This window comes from Perca fluviatilis, chromosome 13 (assembly GCF_010015445.1).
Source record: "Perca fluviatilis chromosome 13, GENO_Pfluv_1.0, whole genome shotgun sequence".
NCBI lineage: Eukaryota > Metazoa > Chordata > Actinopteri > Perciformes > Percidae > Perca > Perca fluviatilis.
Window position 1 is genome coordinate 13,589,313 of NC_053124.1, and position 13,848 is coordinate 13,603,160.

Here is a 13,848-nt window from a genome sequence, read left to right on the forward strand (position 1 = left end):
AGCTCTGCGGCGCTTTAAGATGACATAGTATTAGGAGCGACAACAGTAGTGAGGAGTATGAAAGCCCAAAATTCCGCATAGGGAGGTTGGTTGGGATGTTGGATGGGTCAAACTACACAGGACTTTTACCCAGAGACCGGCATTCGTGTCCCATTCTTGTCCCGCGTGTCACTGAAACGTTCATTTTATAACCCCACCCATGATCTTTTCCTAAACCTAACTGTCCCGTTCTTCTTTTCCCAAACCTAACTGTCCCATTCTTCTTTTCCTAAACCTAACTGTCCCGTTCTTCTTTTCCTAAACCTAACCGTCCCGTTCTTCTTTTCCTTAACCTAAATCTCCCGTTCTTCTTTTCCTAAACCTAACTGTCCCGTTCTTTTCCTTAAAGGTGCAGTAGATAAGACTTCTAAAACTAACTTTCTGTCATATTTGCTGAAACTGACCCTATGTTCCAGTAGAACTACATGAAGCAGGTAAGTAAAAAAAATAAAAATCCAACTCCTCTGGCACCACCTACAGCCTGTAGTGTGATTTGCAAAAATCCACAAGCTCCCTCTTCAGATGCACCAATCAGGGCACCTAACTGTCCCGTTCTTGTGCCGCATGCCAGTTAAACGTACGCCCTGACCCAGAGCGTCCAAAATGACGCCAATAGTCCCGACCAAGCACGTTTAGATAAAGCGTGTTAACATGTAACGCTACGCAACACATATTTCACACGATGGGAGTGAGAATGTGTTGCTACTTACAGGCACAATTACACATGCAAACCCATATACACACATGCATACACACATAAAATGTTTTTCTTTTTTCTTTTCCAGCTATCACCTCCATGTTTCATCTGTCAGGTTAGATGATGCTCTGGCCATACATGTGGCATTGGAAATGAATGATGTACTGTACTGCAGAAAACAAAAATAGAATTGTACAGGACTGGAAAATTCCATGTGCGTTCACATAACTTTGATTGGCTTAATCTGAAAAAAACATTGACTCTGCCCTCGAATTTACTGGGAGCCACATTTAGATTGCAGTGATGGCAAATCATTTGTTTTAAGAGTGTTGTTGTTGCAACAATGCACGTAGGATGAAAACCTGCATGTGCCAACATCTTCAAAGGGATTATGGATAGTCACTGAAAGTGAATATTGAACTTAAATCCAATGAGTTGTCAGAAAGAAGAAATAATTATTGCTAATGTTGCTTTATGTCTGTTGGATGTCTAAACAAGCAGTTGTTTGCTCTATCATTATATCACCGCATCAACGTGATAATATGTCAATATCGTGTTTACAGCGTGTCCCGCCAAAAAATATGAATTTTGTTATTCATGAGCTATACTCAGCAACAGGTCACACTGACTTTTAATGACAGCGGTGCAAAGTTTTTGCAGAGTGGTGCTGAGAGAGATAAATAGCGCATAATAAACTTGACTCAAAAGCCTGGTAACACCAGTGTTTGTAGGAGAAGAGAGATTGAAAGAGAGTAGAAGAGACAGGACCTCCAGGATAATGGCTTTTATCTGTACTTTTGGATAAAGCATTGGGTATGATGTTAGAACAAGCTGGTCTTCTTTCTCCAAACTACCGTTGCCTTTCTCTGCCTCTCTCTGCTGCCTGGGATTAATAGCGGCCAGTGTGTGCTGGTCGGTAAACAAGCCAGCAGCCACTCCTGCCTGGTTCCGTAGCACTCCATTAGGGAGCCAAGTGCCTTCTGTGTTTTTTTACACACTGGATGCACAAATATAATAAAGCTCCATGCAGTGGTTTAGGATGCAGCAGCGGTCTGTGGCGAAATGGAGGAGATTGAAGATGTATGTGTACAGGTATTGGGACAGACAGAAATCCCTCCTCACCAAATTACCCCCATCCTATACACCCGTGCGGAACACTTTGTCTAAATATATACTGCCATACACGCGCCCATGGGCACACACTTCCAATACAAACGCACTCAGACGTGCACATAAAACCATTAAACGTCACATCCTGTAGCAGATTATATCAGTGAGCAATTTCGTGCTCTCTTGCATCATCTAGAAGAACAAAACTGGTGGAAAATATAAGTCATATTAAGCAATATGAGACGTGGGAAATCACGGGGACGGTCGCACACAGACCAGAGACAAGTAAGTAGACTTGTAATGTAGTTTCCAGAGAGGATACTTCTTACTGCATAGTTCTGGCGCAGAAAACAAGGAATGAGAATAACATATACTATTTTTACATTCACACCTTATTTTGAACCGTACATGCTCAAATTAGTATGTAAAAGTATTAAGATTTATTTTTATTTTGAAATTCCAAAGTTTACACCTAAATTGTTGCAGTGTGTGTAGGACCGTACTTCTGTACGCTGGGAAAAACGTAGAATTATGTGCAAATGTTTGCAGAGAGTTTTATATGCAAACAAGTCCAACCTTACCACCTGCTTACACGCTTCAGACGCCAAAATTCCACATCTGTTCAGTGAGCACGGTGACGTAATCCACACCCAAGCATCTGCCCCGCACATGTTACTTTGTGGCAAGGTCTTTCTCACTTTTGCCTCATCCTTGGTTCTACCTCTAATACCTTTCTCTTCTTCTTGTCGCTCCTGTAATAGAAATACCTATATAGTTCTCCACACTCTCCCCATTTTCCTTTAATGCAAAGTATAGCTTGGATATTAGGTACTATTACACGGGGCTCTATTTTTCACTCTGATTGCAAGCATAAATATCAACTTTTACTGCCAGATCTGGGGCTTCATCTGCCTACAGAGGCTAGAAAAAAATAACAGCAGGATGACAGCAATGACAAAGTAAGTCGTACCTTGTTCTAGCATGGGGAGTAAGAAAGAAAAAAAAAAGATGATGTTGCCTAAAGCCACTGAGCAAAATCATTAAGGGAATTAATTTCCCCATGAGGAAAAACAGCTTCAAGCTGTGAGCAACACAATAACAGTCTCAGACTGAGTCTTGCATTAATCCACTACCACGTTTGACATACTGTTTGTCTCAGTGCCTCTTTGATCCAACATCACACATCGGAAGGTGATAGATATCCCATGCAAGGGTAAACACTTCACCATGACTCTGCTGGACATTCAGCTCAGAACCACGAAGGGGTTCCAGTCACGCGTGGAGAGAGGGAGAGACAAACAACATCACAAAGATGTGTTGCGTTTGTGATCGATGCTTACAGTTGCAAAACCAATGGATTCCCCCGAGCAGCAAAGCCACCGTAAATCAATGGCATTGAGCTGCATGGCATTATCAAATCTGACTCTACCAGAAACCATATACACACACAGCAGGCCAGGAGTAGTTCGACCACACACGATATCACTTGTGCCGACAAACAGGGCTTTGGTGTTTATAAAGGCCTTACACAAGGTTTTTTTCAAGGCTGGGATAAAGAGATAAAAACAGAGACACAAAAATCATTGACAGGATGTGCATCTTCTCTTTTTGTATTCTCTGCCGTACCAACCATCATTTTCACTGAAAGATATAGACCCACTCATGTATCATTCATTCAATCAATAAATCACGCATTGTTAGTCAATCTGAGAATGATGTGAGGATGCATGCGTTCCTTGGGTCCTGAGCAATACACCTGCCATGACATACAGTAGTTGCGTCCGATAACAATGCTGGAGTATACACGTCATTTGCTAGCAGCTAGATATTTGGGACCAGGCTTGTTCCGGGAACAAAAGCATTCAGTCCGAAAGGGCCAACGCTGATGCTGATGAATTTGCTACAATCTAATATCTCCAGTCTCTCTTTCTTCATCTGTTCTTGAATGTACTGTAGCGAGCGGACGAGAGCGAGCTGTACCTATCATGTCGTTTTGCAGTGTAACAGCAAATGGCGGCCCTCTCAATAGACTACACAGTGTGAACATAATGCACTACTAAGACATATGCCCTGTAGATCTTAAGAGCTCTTCCTCGACACTGCACTTTCTTGGGTCCTCAGCAAAACACCCACGAAGTGTGATGACGATCGGATGAACGCTTGTCGAGAAAATCGAAGGACAGACAGACAGAGACTTTAATTAGATGAATAATATAACGACAAAAGTCAGTGTTCTTCATGCACATTTCCAAGTAACCTTAAGTCCAACTGAAATTAAACTGCATTTTTTTGCATGCTACAGCATACATATCTGCTCTGTAAATCACATGTCCTGTGCCCTCCCCTGAGGAAAAAGAACCAAATTTAAAACCAAGATTTATGTTTGATATTTCACTGATGCAGGATGTGAATTTGGTTGTTTCTGGCAAGAAACGGTTCCTAATTGGCAGACAACTGTATAATCCCAGAATGCACCAACAGGGATTTCAAAACAGTCCCTGCTTGCAAATGCATTATTAACACATGATGATAATACACCTTTGCAGAAAAGAAGGCTGACAAATCATCCCGAGTGATAGTTTACCTATTGCAAGCAAGCTGATATTTTTTGCAAGTTGAATATCATAGTATGGTGAAATGAATGAAAAACAGTGACAATTGTAATTTAAGAGGTAAACCATTAAAATAATTTATATACTGTAGAGTTGGAATTTGATGTAAAGCAGTTGAGTTAAGAATGGATTAGGTATGCGTTAGGGCTGATCAGCACTTTGTTTTCATCATAAATTATACATTTTTATAATATTTATATTAAGATTTATAAAGGTGCATAAATAGTAGTCACACATTAGCAGTGGATCATAGATAAAGAGAGATGCAGAGCAAACATGATTATATTATATTTAGCATTGATAAGAATGTAACCATGTAACCCTAAGAAAGTAATTTCCGTTTGTTTCACCGAAAAACAAGCTCTTACTGTATAATTTGGATATCATCTCACTGACAGCTGATTGCACAGTCTCCTGTGAACTGTGCAAATTGCTTTAAAGCTGAGAAGTGCCAAGTCCTGGGTTGCAGAAATAGATATGCATGATGTATGCTTTAACATTAGAGTTACCGGGGATTTCCACTGGATGCGTAACAGCTGCGGACCGGCTCCGCTGCGTGTCTTCTGCGTGCTCCGCCGTCCGTCAATACCCACCGGGTCCGGATTTGTTGCGGAACGGCTGCAGCCGTAACGGACAGCTGTACTCACGAGGACCCACAAGTTCTCGCGAATTCAGGTAGAATAGAACCACAAAACCAACAACAGTTTGTTTCCATCCAGAGGAGTAGAGGGGAAACGACTCTGAGCTGTGTTTTCAAGGTGTAGTTCAGGGAAATATGATCCGCCGTGAGCACGGTGTATTTTATTTTGGAAATTAACCGGATATTTATTTTGTTTCTGTGCTCGACTTCCTGTCCCGCACTATCTGCCGTGTGCTGAATTGCTGCGGAGCTCTCCGTCCGTCAAAAATAGAAGCTCTGCGTATCTGCTGCGGAGGGCTGCGGACTGACGGAACTGGGACGGAGTCGGGACGCAGACGTTCCGCAGTCTGTGGAAATACACAGATTGACTTTAATGGAGACCTAATGACTCCGTCGACGTTCCGCAGACGTTCTGCAGACATTCCGCATCCAGTGGAAATTGCCGATTACAGGCAATGCTTTTGAAATGTGAGTTTTCTAAGCTCTGCAGTGTAAAGCGAGCGGAAACATGTCAATTAACCTAGAGTTTTATATAAATGTTTAACAAAACAAGTTTAAAAAAATAAATTTTCTTCCGTATTAGCAGGTTTTTTCCATCTCCAGGTAGATTGTTTCCTGGGGCAAGACACCTTCCAACCTGCACACTGTTAGCCTGACAAGTCAGACCCACATCAAGATTTTGGGTCTGGGAACTCACCATTGGCAGGGCTCAATCTGAGGGCGGGATAAACAGTTGTCTTTCAAATTCCCTCTGCACTCATAGCCAACCAGAGCAACAATCAGCAACTAGCTGATAAATTAAACTTTTGCCGTATCTGGTCGGCAAAACTCTGAACACATCTTCCTTTTTTAAGAATGAATTCAGTGCTAAACTCCAAGTCTTCCAGAATCAAAGCCGATTCGAAAGACCGCTGTTCGCCAGCAGCAGCCATCTTCTTTGTTTTCAAGTAGCAGGGAATTCACGCGGAACCGTCGTAACCTCTGCCATCCTTCTGTTAAGCCCGCCCACCGACTCTATACACAATGTGATTGGCCTGACCAGAATTTGGTTTTTCCAGCTCGCAAGCGCTCAGCACCCTGGCTGCAAATTACATTTGCTGCCGCTAGGGTGCGTCTAGATTTCTAGGCTAGCACACTGTTTGATGCAGAAGTGACTGAGAAAACCTTTGAGTTCAAACAAACAAAGTTCCCGTCCCACACAGTAGCATGACCATATGTTAAAGAAAACAAAGATATATGACTTGAAGAAAGTATGTTTATCAGGAATTAGCTATAACTGTCTCTTAAACACCCACAGCCCTCCACCCCCCCATGCATGAAGAATTATAATATTAAAGTGACAGAAGGTCTGAAAAATACCAAAGTATGATAAGGTCACAAACCACAGTACTGAGTGGGCGCACTCCAAGTCCAAAAGGACAAAGGAATAATATTAAATGTCTCTCTCTCTCTCTCTCTCTCTCTACACACACACACACACACACACACACACACACACACACACACACACACACACACACACACACATCAAATCAAGGTGATTACTTTCCCTTTACAATCAGTGGCTTGTATTTGTTGTGTTTGGAGTTGTGCAACCTTGTCAAGAGGAGCTCAAGGATCCAAGGTCCTAACTAATCTTATTCAGGTTTGGCCCCAGGCTTGTTCTAATGGACAATCAGCACTCTATATCTGGCTGACATTTTCCTCCTGCTGATCAGCTGCTTTGTCTATGTGCTGGAGTGATGTTTAGGCCTGTGATTACGCCCTGACCTTTAGCTTGACACGGAGATAAACAACACAAAAAGCCGTTAAAATAACAGCCTATGCACAGAATCTCCAGCTCAGGTTCAAGTGTTATGTTTAAAAAGGTAATGTTGTGGATTGGTCAGCAGTATCTGTGCCTGACAGATTAAGCAGCAAAAATACACTTACACAGAAGGAATATGTCATATTCTTAACTGAAAATGTATTAACAGACTTTTGTTTGGCCACTTGGAGGCAGTGGAAAAAGATGTAAAGACAACATTGACATATTATCAGTTCATGAAGTTACACCTTAACAGCCCTATATTGTTGGATTATTACAACTAAAGCATTAAGATGGGTGATCAAAGCTATTTCTTATGAATTGATTGTATGCTTTATAGAATCCTAATTTGCGAAATAACTAACTATAGCTGTTCATGAATACACGTAGTCGAGTAACAAAGTTACTACTAGTTTAGTAGAAATGTAAAAATAGCATACAATTGAGAAGTAATAGAGAAGTAATAGTACCTCAAAGTTGTACTTGAGTATGTGTACTTAGTTTGTACCAGGCAAGGGTGTGTTCCCCTCAATTTTGTATTTATGATTCCTTTCAACTGCTAACTTTTGTACAGTCGTCAACTTTGTACACAGTCCCTGGTGCAGATCTCATCCAAAACCCCACGGCTTCACCCCGCCTCCCCTCATTTATTTTTCATGTTCATCTCCACACATCCCATCCAGCGGTTGTCGGTTTAGCTGCTTCCTTTGCTCTGTTCTCTCTCTCTCTCTCTCTCTCATTGATTTCTGCAATCTCCATCTGCAGCTCAAATTAGCGTGATTCTCCCGCTGCTGAATAATCATGTGTGGCTGTCTGTGCACTCATTAGCACTTTGTACAACAAATAAAGTAAACCACCCACATCAAGGCTTTAATTGCCACAAGGACTCAGCTTTCACTGAGACAACTGCATCTCTTCTGATGACGAATGAACTGCCCCATTGATTTTACCTTGTTGTTTTACCACAAGTTACATGAAGTCAAGAAAGAAGAAGTAAAGGAAAACACTATGTGCAACAAAACACCTGTAAACCCAATTGTCTATATTGTGTATATATATATATATATATATATATATATATATATATATATATATATATATATATATATATATATATGATTAATTCTGTCATAATGTTACCATCTTTTATTTTTCTCTACTGTTTTCTACACTGCACTAGACCTTGCAAAAAGTAATCTCTTGTTAAATTAACAATAGAACATCGGCCTTGTCCGCTTTGCCTGTAGACCAAAATGTTGATTCCTCAGTCCAACATTATTTTAAGTGGACAAGATAATCAATGTAAAGGTTTTGCCAATGACACGGTTTCAAAAAATGAATTGTCAGTTAGGTAGCTGACCCCTAAAGCCTCTTTTGATTTGTATTACCTGGCAGATAGTAAATTCAGTCTCTGGTTTCAAGTTTTAATTTAAATATATGTAGACTTCTTGTTTCTTGCTGGGAGTAAAGTAATCAGCTTACTCTTGGATAATGATATATTTTCTATGTGCACGTTTTAATAATTAACACTTGTGAAATGATTCACCTTCACCTGATACGGTGCTGTGCAGTGATCAACTTCGCATGGACTTTGAAGCTAAATAACAGTTAATAGTCTGTATAAATAAAGCTACAATACATAGTGCATGAGATAACAAAATAATAACAAGATTGTCTACAACCAAATTGAAAGTTTGACCTGATGATGGCGCTAGATGAAAAGTCATCGGATCAGTTCACCATGTCTCTGGACTTTGTTGACTCTAACTTTGTTTTCTGCAACATGTTGATACAGAAACCTTTTAACTACCAGTGATGTGCAGACTGACAGTGACAGTTTAATTCTTCTCTCTCTTCTTCACTAGAAAAGAGGGGTCCTTGAAGTCTCACATTCCACTCACATTCATTTCCCCTCAGGCTTTCATCTTCACAGACTCATGGGTACCGAAGCGGTCACAAAATGACACCTATTTCTCTGATTTGGTGCAGGCTTGTGTGTGGGTGTGTAAATCTAAGCATTTGAATGTGCACATGTACAGTAAGTGTGTGTGTGTGTGTGTGTGTGTGTGTGTGTGTATGTGGCCAATGTGACCAAAGAGAGACATGCAATAGAGTGTGACACATGGCCGCAGTAAATTGGATTGAAGATGTTAGAAAGACAATGACTCACTCGCTGCGGGGTCCTTTTTGCACACAACGAACTAGAAAGAATAGCAAAGGGCATTTTGGGAGAAGAACAACCATCAAAGCAGCCAATTCTATGGGGAAATGTCAAAGGGGAGCTGTATCCCCAGTGCGAATGAGAATACTTTGTCTGTCAAGTCAGCTTAATACGGTGCGTCTGACTGGTCGCCACAAAGAGTGGGAAACATGACACTGAAGGCAGGGAATGACGAGGAAGAAGCCAGACAATGCCTTTTTTTTTTACTCAAACATCTTGTATTAAGAACAGAGCAGGATTTTCCTCCCGAGCAGACGTGCGTGGCATTACGATGATCTTCATTTCCTATCAGTCCATGATATCCATAATATCCTCATGTTCCTTCCACCAGGGATTTGTCTCTGTTCTCGTCCCAAGTAGGTGGCAGAATTGGCAACAACAGTGTCTAGATTGTGTTTTCATTGAGAGGGCAAAGCAAAAGAAGTGCAATACAATGTTGACTTGTCTGTTTCCCAAATTAATTACAGTCCTGGATTGAACAAAGACAAACTGCTCACACCTCCTGAAGTCAAACAGCGGTAGAGGCACTGTGTATTGATTGAAAGTGAAACTCCAAAACTGAAGGAGAAGACAATGACTTCCTCATGATGAAGCTTCTGCAAGTGTGGTTATCTCAGAGCAGGTATGCACACACACACACACACACACACACACACACACACACACACACACACACACACACACAGATGTCATCTCAGTGAGGCAGTGTGTCTTACTGAATGTCCATGGGTAATTGACCCACTCACCTCCTCTCACCCCTCACCTCACATTGACATGAGAGATATCCCAGACCTGTTACAGTCTTGTTAGTGTCACTCAACTTGCCTCATTCACCTCCACCCCCGCACAGTCCACTGCATATAGAGCCAGCCTGTCCTAAACTTAAATCATTCTGACACACTCTTACAGTGAGATGCAGAGAATTTGTTTGATTTTTCCTGCATAAAACTAATATGTTATTTGAGAAATTGAACTACAACACATGTGGAGGGGGAGCGTTCTGCTTCCTACAATATATATAAGTGTGGTTTTTAAATTATGATTGATTTTTAGTACACTATATGTTTGCTTTATGATTACTCACACTTTGGATTGTGTGTGCATTCATACAGTACATTAACCACTACTCTGACCACTCGCTCAGTTTTAATGGGTTGGCTGAGAGGGCGGTGACAAACGTACCTGATCCTATTTGTCATGCACAAGGGTGGATCCGAAAGGGGGAGGAGCTGGAAGTGAAATGGCGTCACAGTGTCGTGAGGATTAAAATGTTAGCCTCTCTGGCATAGGGCAAGAGCAGACACTAAGCTGTTTAATACACAGTAAATAATAAGCATTTTAAAGCCCAACAGTGCATCCCACCCAGTCTCACGGCATCTCGTGAAATAGTCCCGTAATTTAATCTATTGATTCGTGTACACGGACCCGTTTTTTTTGTGACGCTCAGCACGTTTTTTTAAACTAATGTATTTGTAGATAAGAATCAACATTTGGAACACCCTGTCACACCCAAACCCCCCTCAGTTTTGTATTTACGATTCATAAAGTTCTACTGTTGTCACCAGCAACCGTGTGACACATTGCTCAGTTTTTCAAGTTATGAATCGTAATAACGTGTACACAATCCGTGGGGATCCTCCGGAAGTGACGTAGTAATTATCCAGACTGCTTTTTTTTTTCCACCTTCACAATATCTCCAGACTCCGCCCATCCCTATCTCAATCCAGCACTGAAATCGTGGTCCACCCCTTCGTTACATCCCGGATTGACTATTGTAATGCTGTTCTCTCTGGGCTTTCCACCACACTGCTTACCAGGTTTCAAATCATTCAGGACTAGGGCTGGGTACCGAAATCAATACTTTTTAGTGACTGACCGAATTGCCTCTTTAGTATTGAGTTTCGAAAAATGCCTCATCATTCAATACCCAATTTCAATACCTAAGGAGGTAATCTCATCAGTGTCACTGAGCCAATAAGCATGCAGCATGCTTCTACCAAGATCGAATAATGCTTATGATTGGCTGTCTAACGTTACACAGCGTAGAGACACACAGGAAAAACTCTACGTTAGGCACGGAGACAGGGCTCAGTGGTAGGAGCAGAAGAATGAATAAAAAGATAAAATGGATTTTATAAAATTGGCTTCGAAAAAAACTACTGTTCAGGAACCGGTATCGAAGTCACAGTATTGGTATCAGTACCGGTATTGAAAATATTTAAACAATACCCAGCCTCGTTCAGAACTCTGCTGCCCGGATCATTACCCGCACAAAATCTTCTGACCACATCGGCCCCGTTCTCATCCAACTACACTGGCTCCGTGTTCACTACAAAAACCTTCTGCTCACGTACAAAGCCCTTCACAACCTAGCCCCAACCTACATCTCTGACCTCCTCCAGGATTACACTCCCTCCCGCTCTCTGTGCTCCTCTTCTGCCAGTCTCCTAACCATCCCCACCACACGCCTCAGCTCCATGTGTGCGAGGGCTTTGTGCTGCACTGCTCCCAGGCTCTGGAACTCCCTGCCCCCACACATCCATCAGTCTGACACCATAACCTCATTCAAAACCCACCTGTTTAAACTGGCTTACTCACTGTAAGCTATAATTTATGAAATGCATTGATTCCCTTTCCACAACCATATCGTTTTAACTAGTGTCACATTTGTCTCTTGTTTCGTCTTGATTTGTCAATGCCTGTCTTGCTGTTTTATCATGTTTTTATCTAATCAAAGGTGACCTTGGGTGTTTTGAAAGGCGCCTCCAATGTATTATTATTATTTTATTATTGTAAAGATATTCTCTGCAAATCCGAAAGAAAAAACACATAATATATTGATATATTTGTCACACGTTGTAGGTAAGGATTTATACAATAAAAATAATAATAATGACAAAATACCCTTTTATGTAAAGCAATTAGAATAGCCTTGTTGCAGAAATGTGCTAGTCTATATAAATAACCTCACAGTCCAGTGTTTAGAAATACAGCTTAATGGCTTGTTTGACAAATTTGCATTCGGTGTAATTTGACTTGTACTGTTGTGAAAAACAAAAAAACAATTCACAAAGAGGAGCATTTTTCTTTTTTTTCCCCCATACATTATTATTTAAGAACTCTGTTCTAGTTTTGTGGTTGATAAATGTTCATAGCTAAAAATGAAAGGGGAAAAAAACATGGGCATAATTATGTGTTGAACTTTGTTTAATTTGACATCACACTGTATTATTAGTCTTTTTTAATAACAATTTGGGGTAACATTCATTATTATATTCAGAAGATGATCCTCATCACAAAACTTTAGCCATCCCAAACTTTGTAGTCTTTATTGAGGCATTAGGAAAGACTTCAAATTTTCTTAGGACGAAGTGACAAGTTTTAGCAAGCATTTTTAAGTAATTAGGACAAGTAGATTGTTGGGGAGGTTTTTGTTCACAGAGTAAGATGTATATAGCTTTTTATGTGTATTTGTGTATATTTACAACATGTGTTTTGGCATGGGTCTGTGGGTATCAGTGGTCACAAATGATGAACCAATTAATCAGGTCTGCTCCTAGATATACCTTGGCGTTCATTTGGAAACACCAATCCTTTACAACACCATGGACAATGAGAGATTCATCTCGGAGGTGGAAAAACATAATACACATCACAGATCTTTTTTATAAGGACAGTGCTTAGAGTGGAAGGTAGGCGCTAGCTTAATAAACACGTGATTGTTCTGTAAAGTACTTGTAGAGACAATAAAATCTGAGAGACGGGCAAGCGAAACGCTTCGCTTCTGAGACGCTCCCGGTGTGTTATGGCGCGCGCCGGAGGACGGAACAAAATCGGAAAGCAGCACAGACGTGCCCAGTGGAAAATCGGGGTCAGGATGAATCAAAGGGTTTATGTTATGCCAGGCTGTATTATAGAGCATATTCATATGGGATGTCAGAAAGGATGGCAATATGTGCGCAATAGCTTCATGATATGATGCAAAGGGTTGAAGGTTGTTGTATCACTGTTTGTAAAAGACTTGCAATATATGTAAATTGTGGTTGTGATGTGCTTCGGTAGACTACATGTCGCTTTGTTTATGTTTTATTTGTAACTACTATGTCAGCTGCATGATAAGACAATATGTCAATTGTGCAGCATTTGAGCCCTATGGCAAATATCCCATATACGGGGCCAAAAAGTAGGCTATCGCCTGAAAAGTGGCCTCCATGAAATGTGAAAATTAAAACTTTGTCGTAGGACTAAACCAAACACATAGTTGGAAAGGTCTCAACCTGGAGAGTAACATATGCCTGAAGAGGATACACCACTCCTGCATTGAAAAATTGACCTCTGAACCTTCAACCCAGTACGTGTCATTTAGCAACAGGAGGTGCTACACACATAGGACCAGCTGTTATGGAAAGCTCTTGACCTCAGCTGCCATGTAGATATGGTCACAATATATGATGTACTCACTGGAGGTGCTATCAAATATGGTAATAAGCTATTTTCCTCTTTTTAATGATCTGATTTTTTTAATTTGATGACACCATTACGTGTTCGCCATCCCAAAAAAAACAGGGTGTTTCCAAAATTCTACACTGCCAACTTGTTACTCTTATACTTTTTCACCATGCAGTTCATGAAAATGTCAATGAGGACTGACGAGCAGGGGATATACAAGAAACATTGATCTAATTTACATCTGCCAACTTAGTCGAGGTGAAGAAGCAGTGC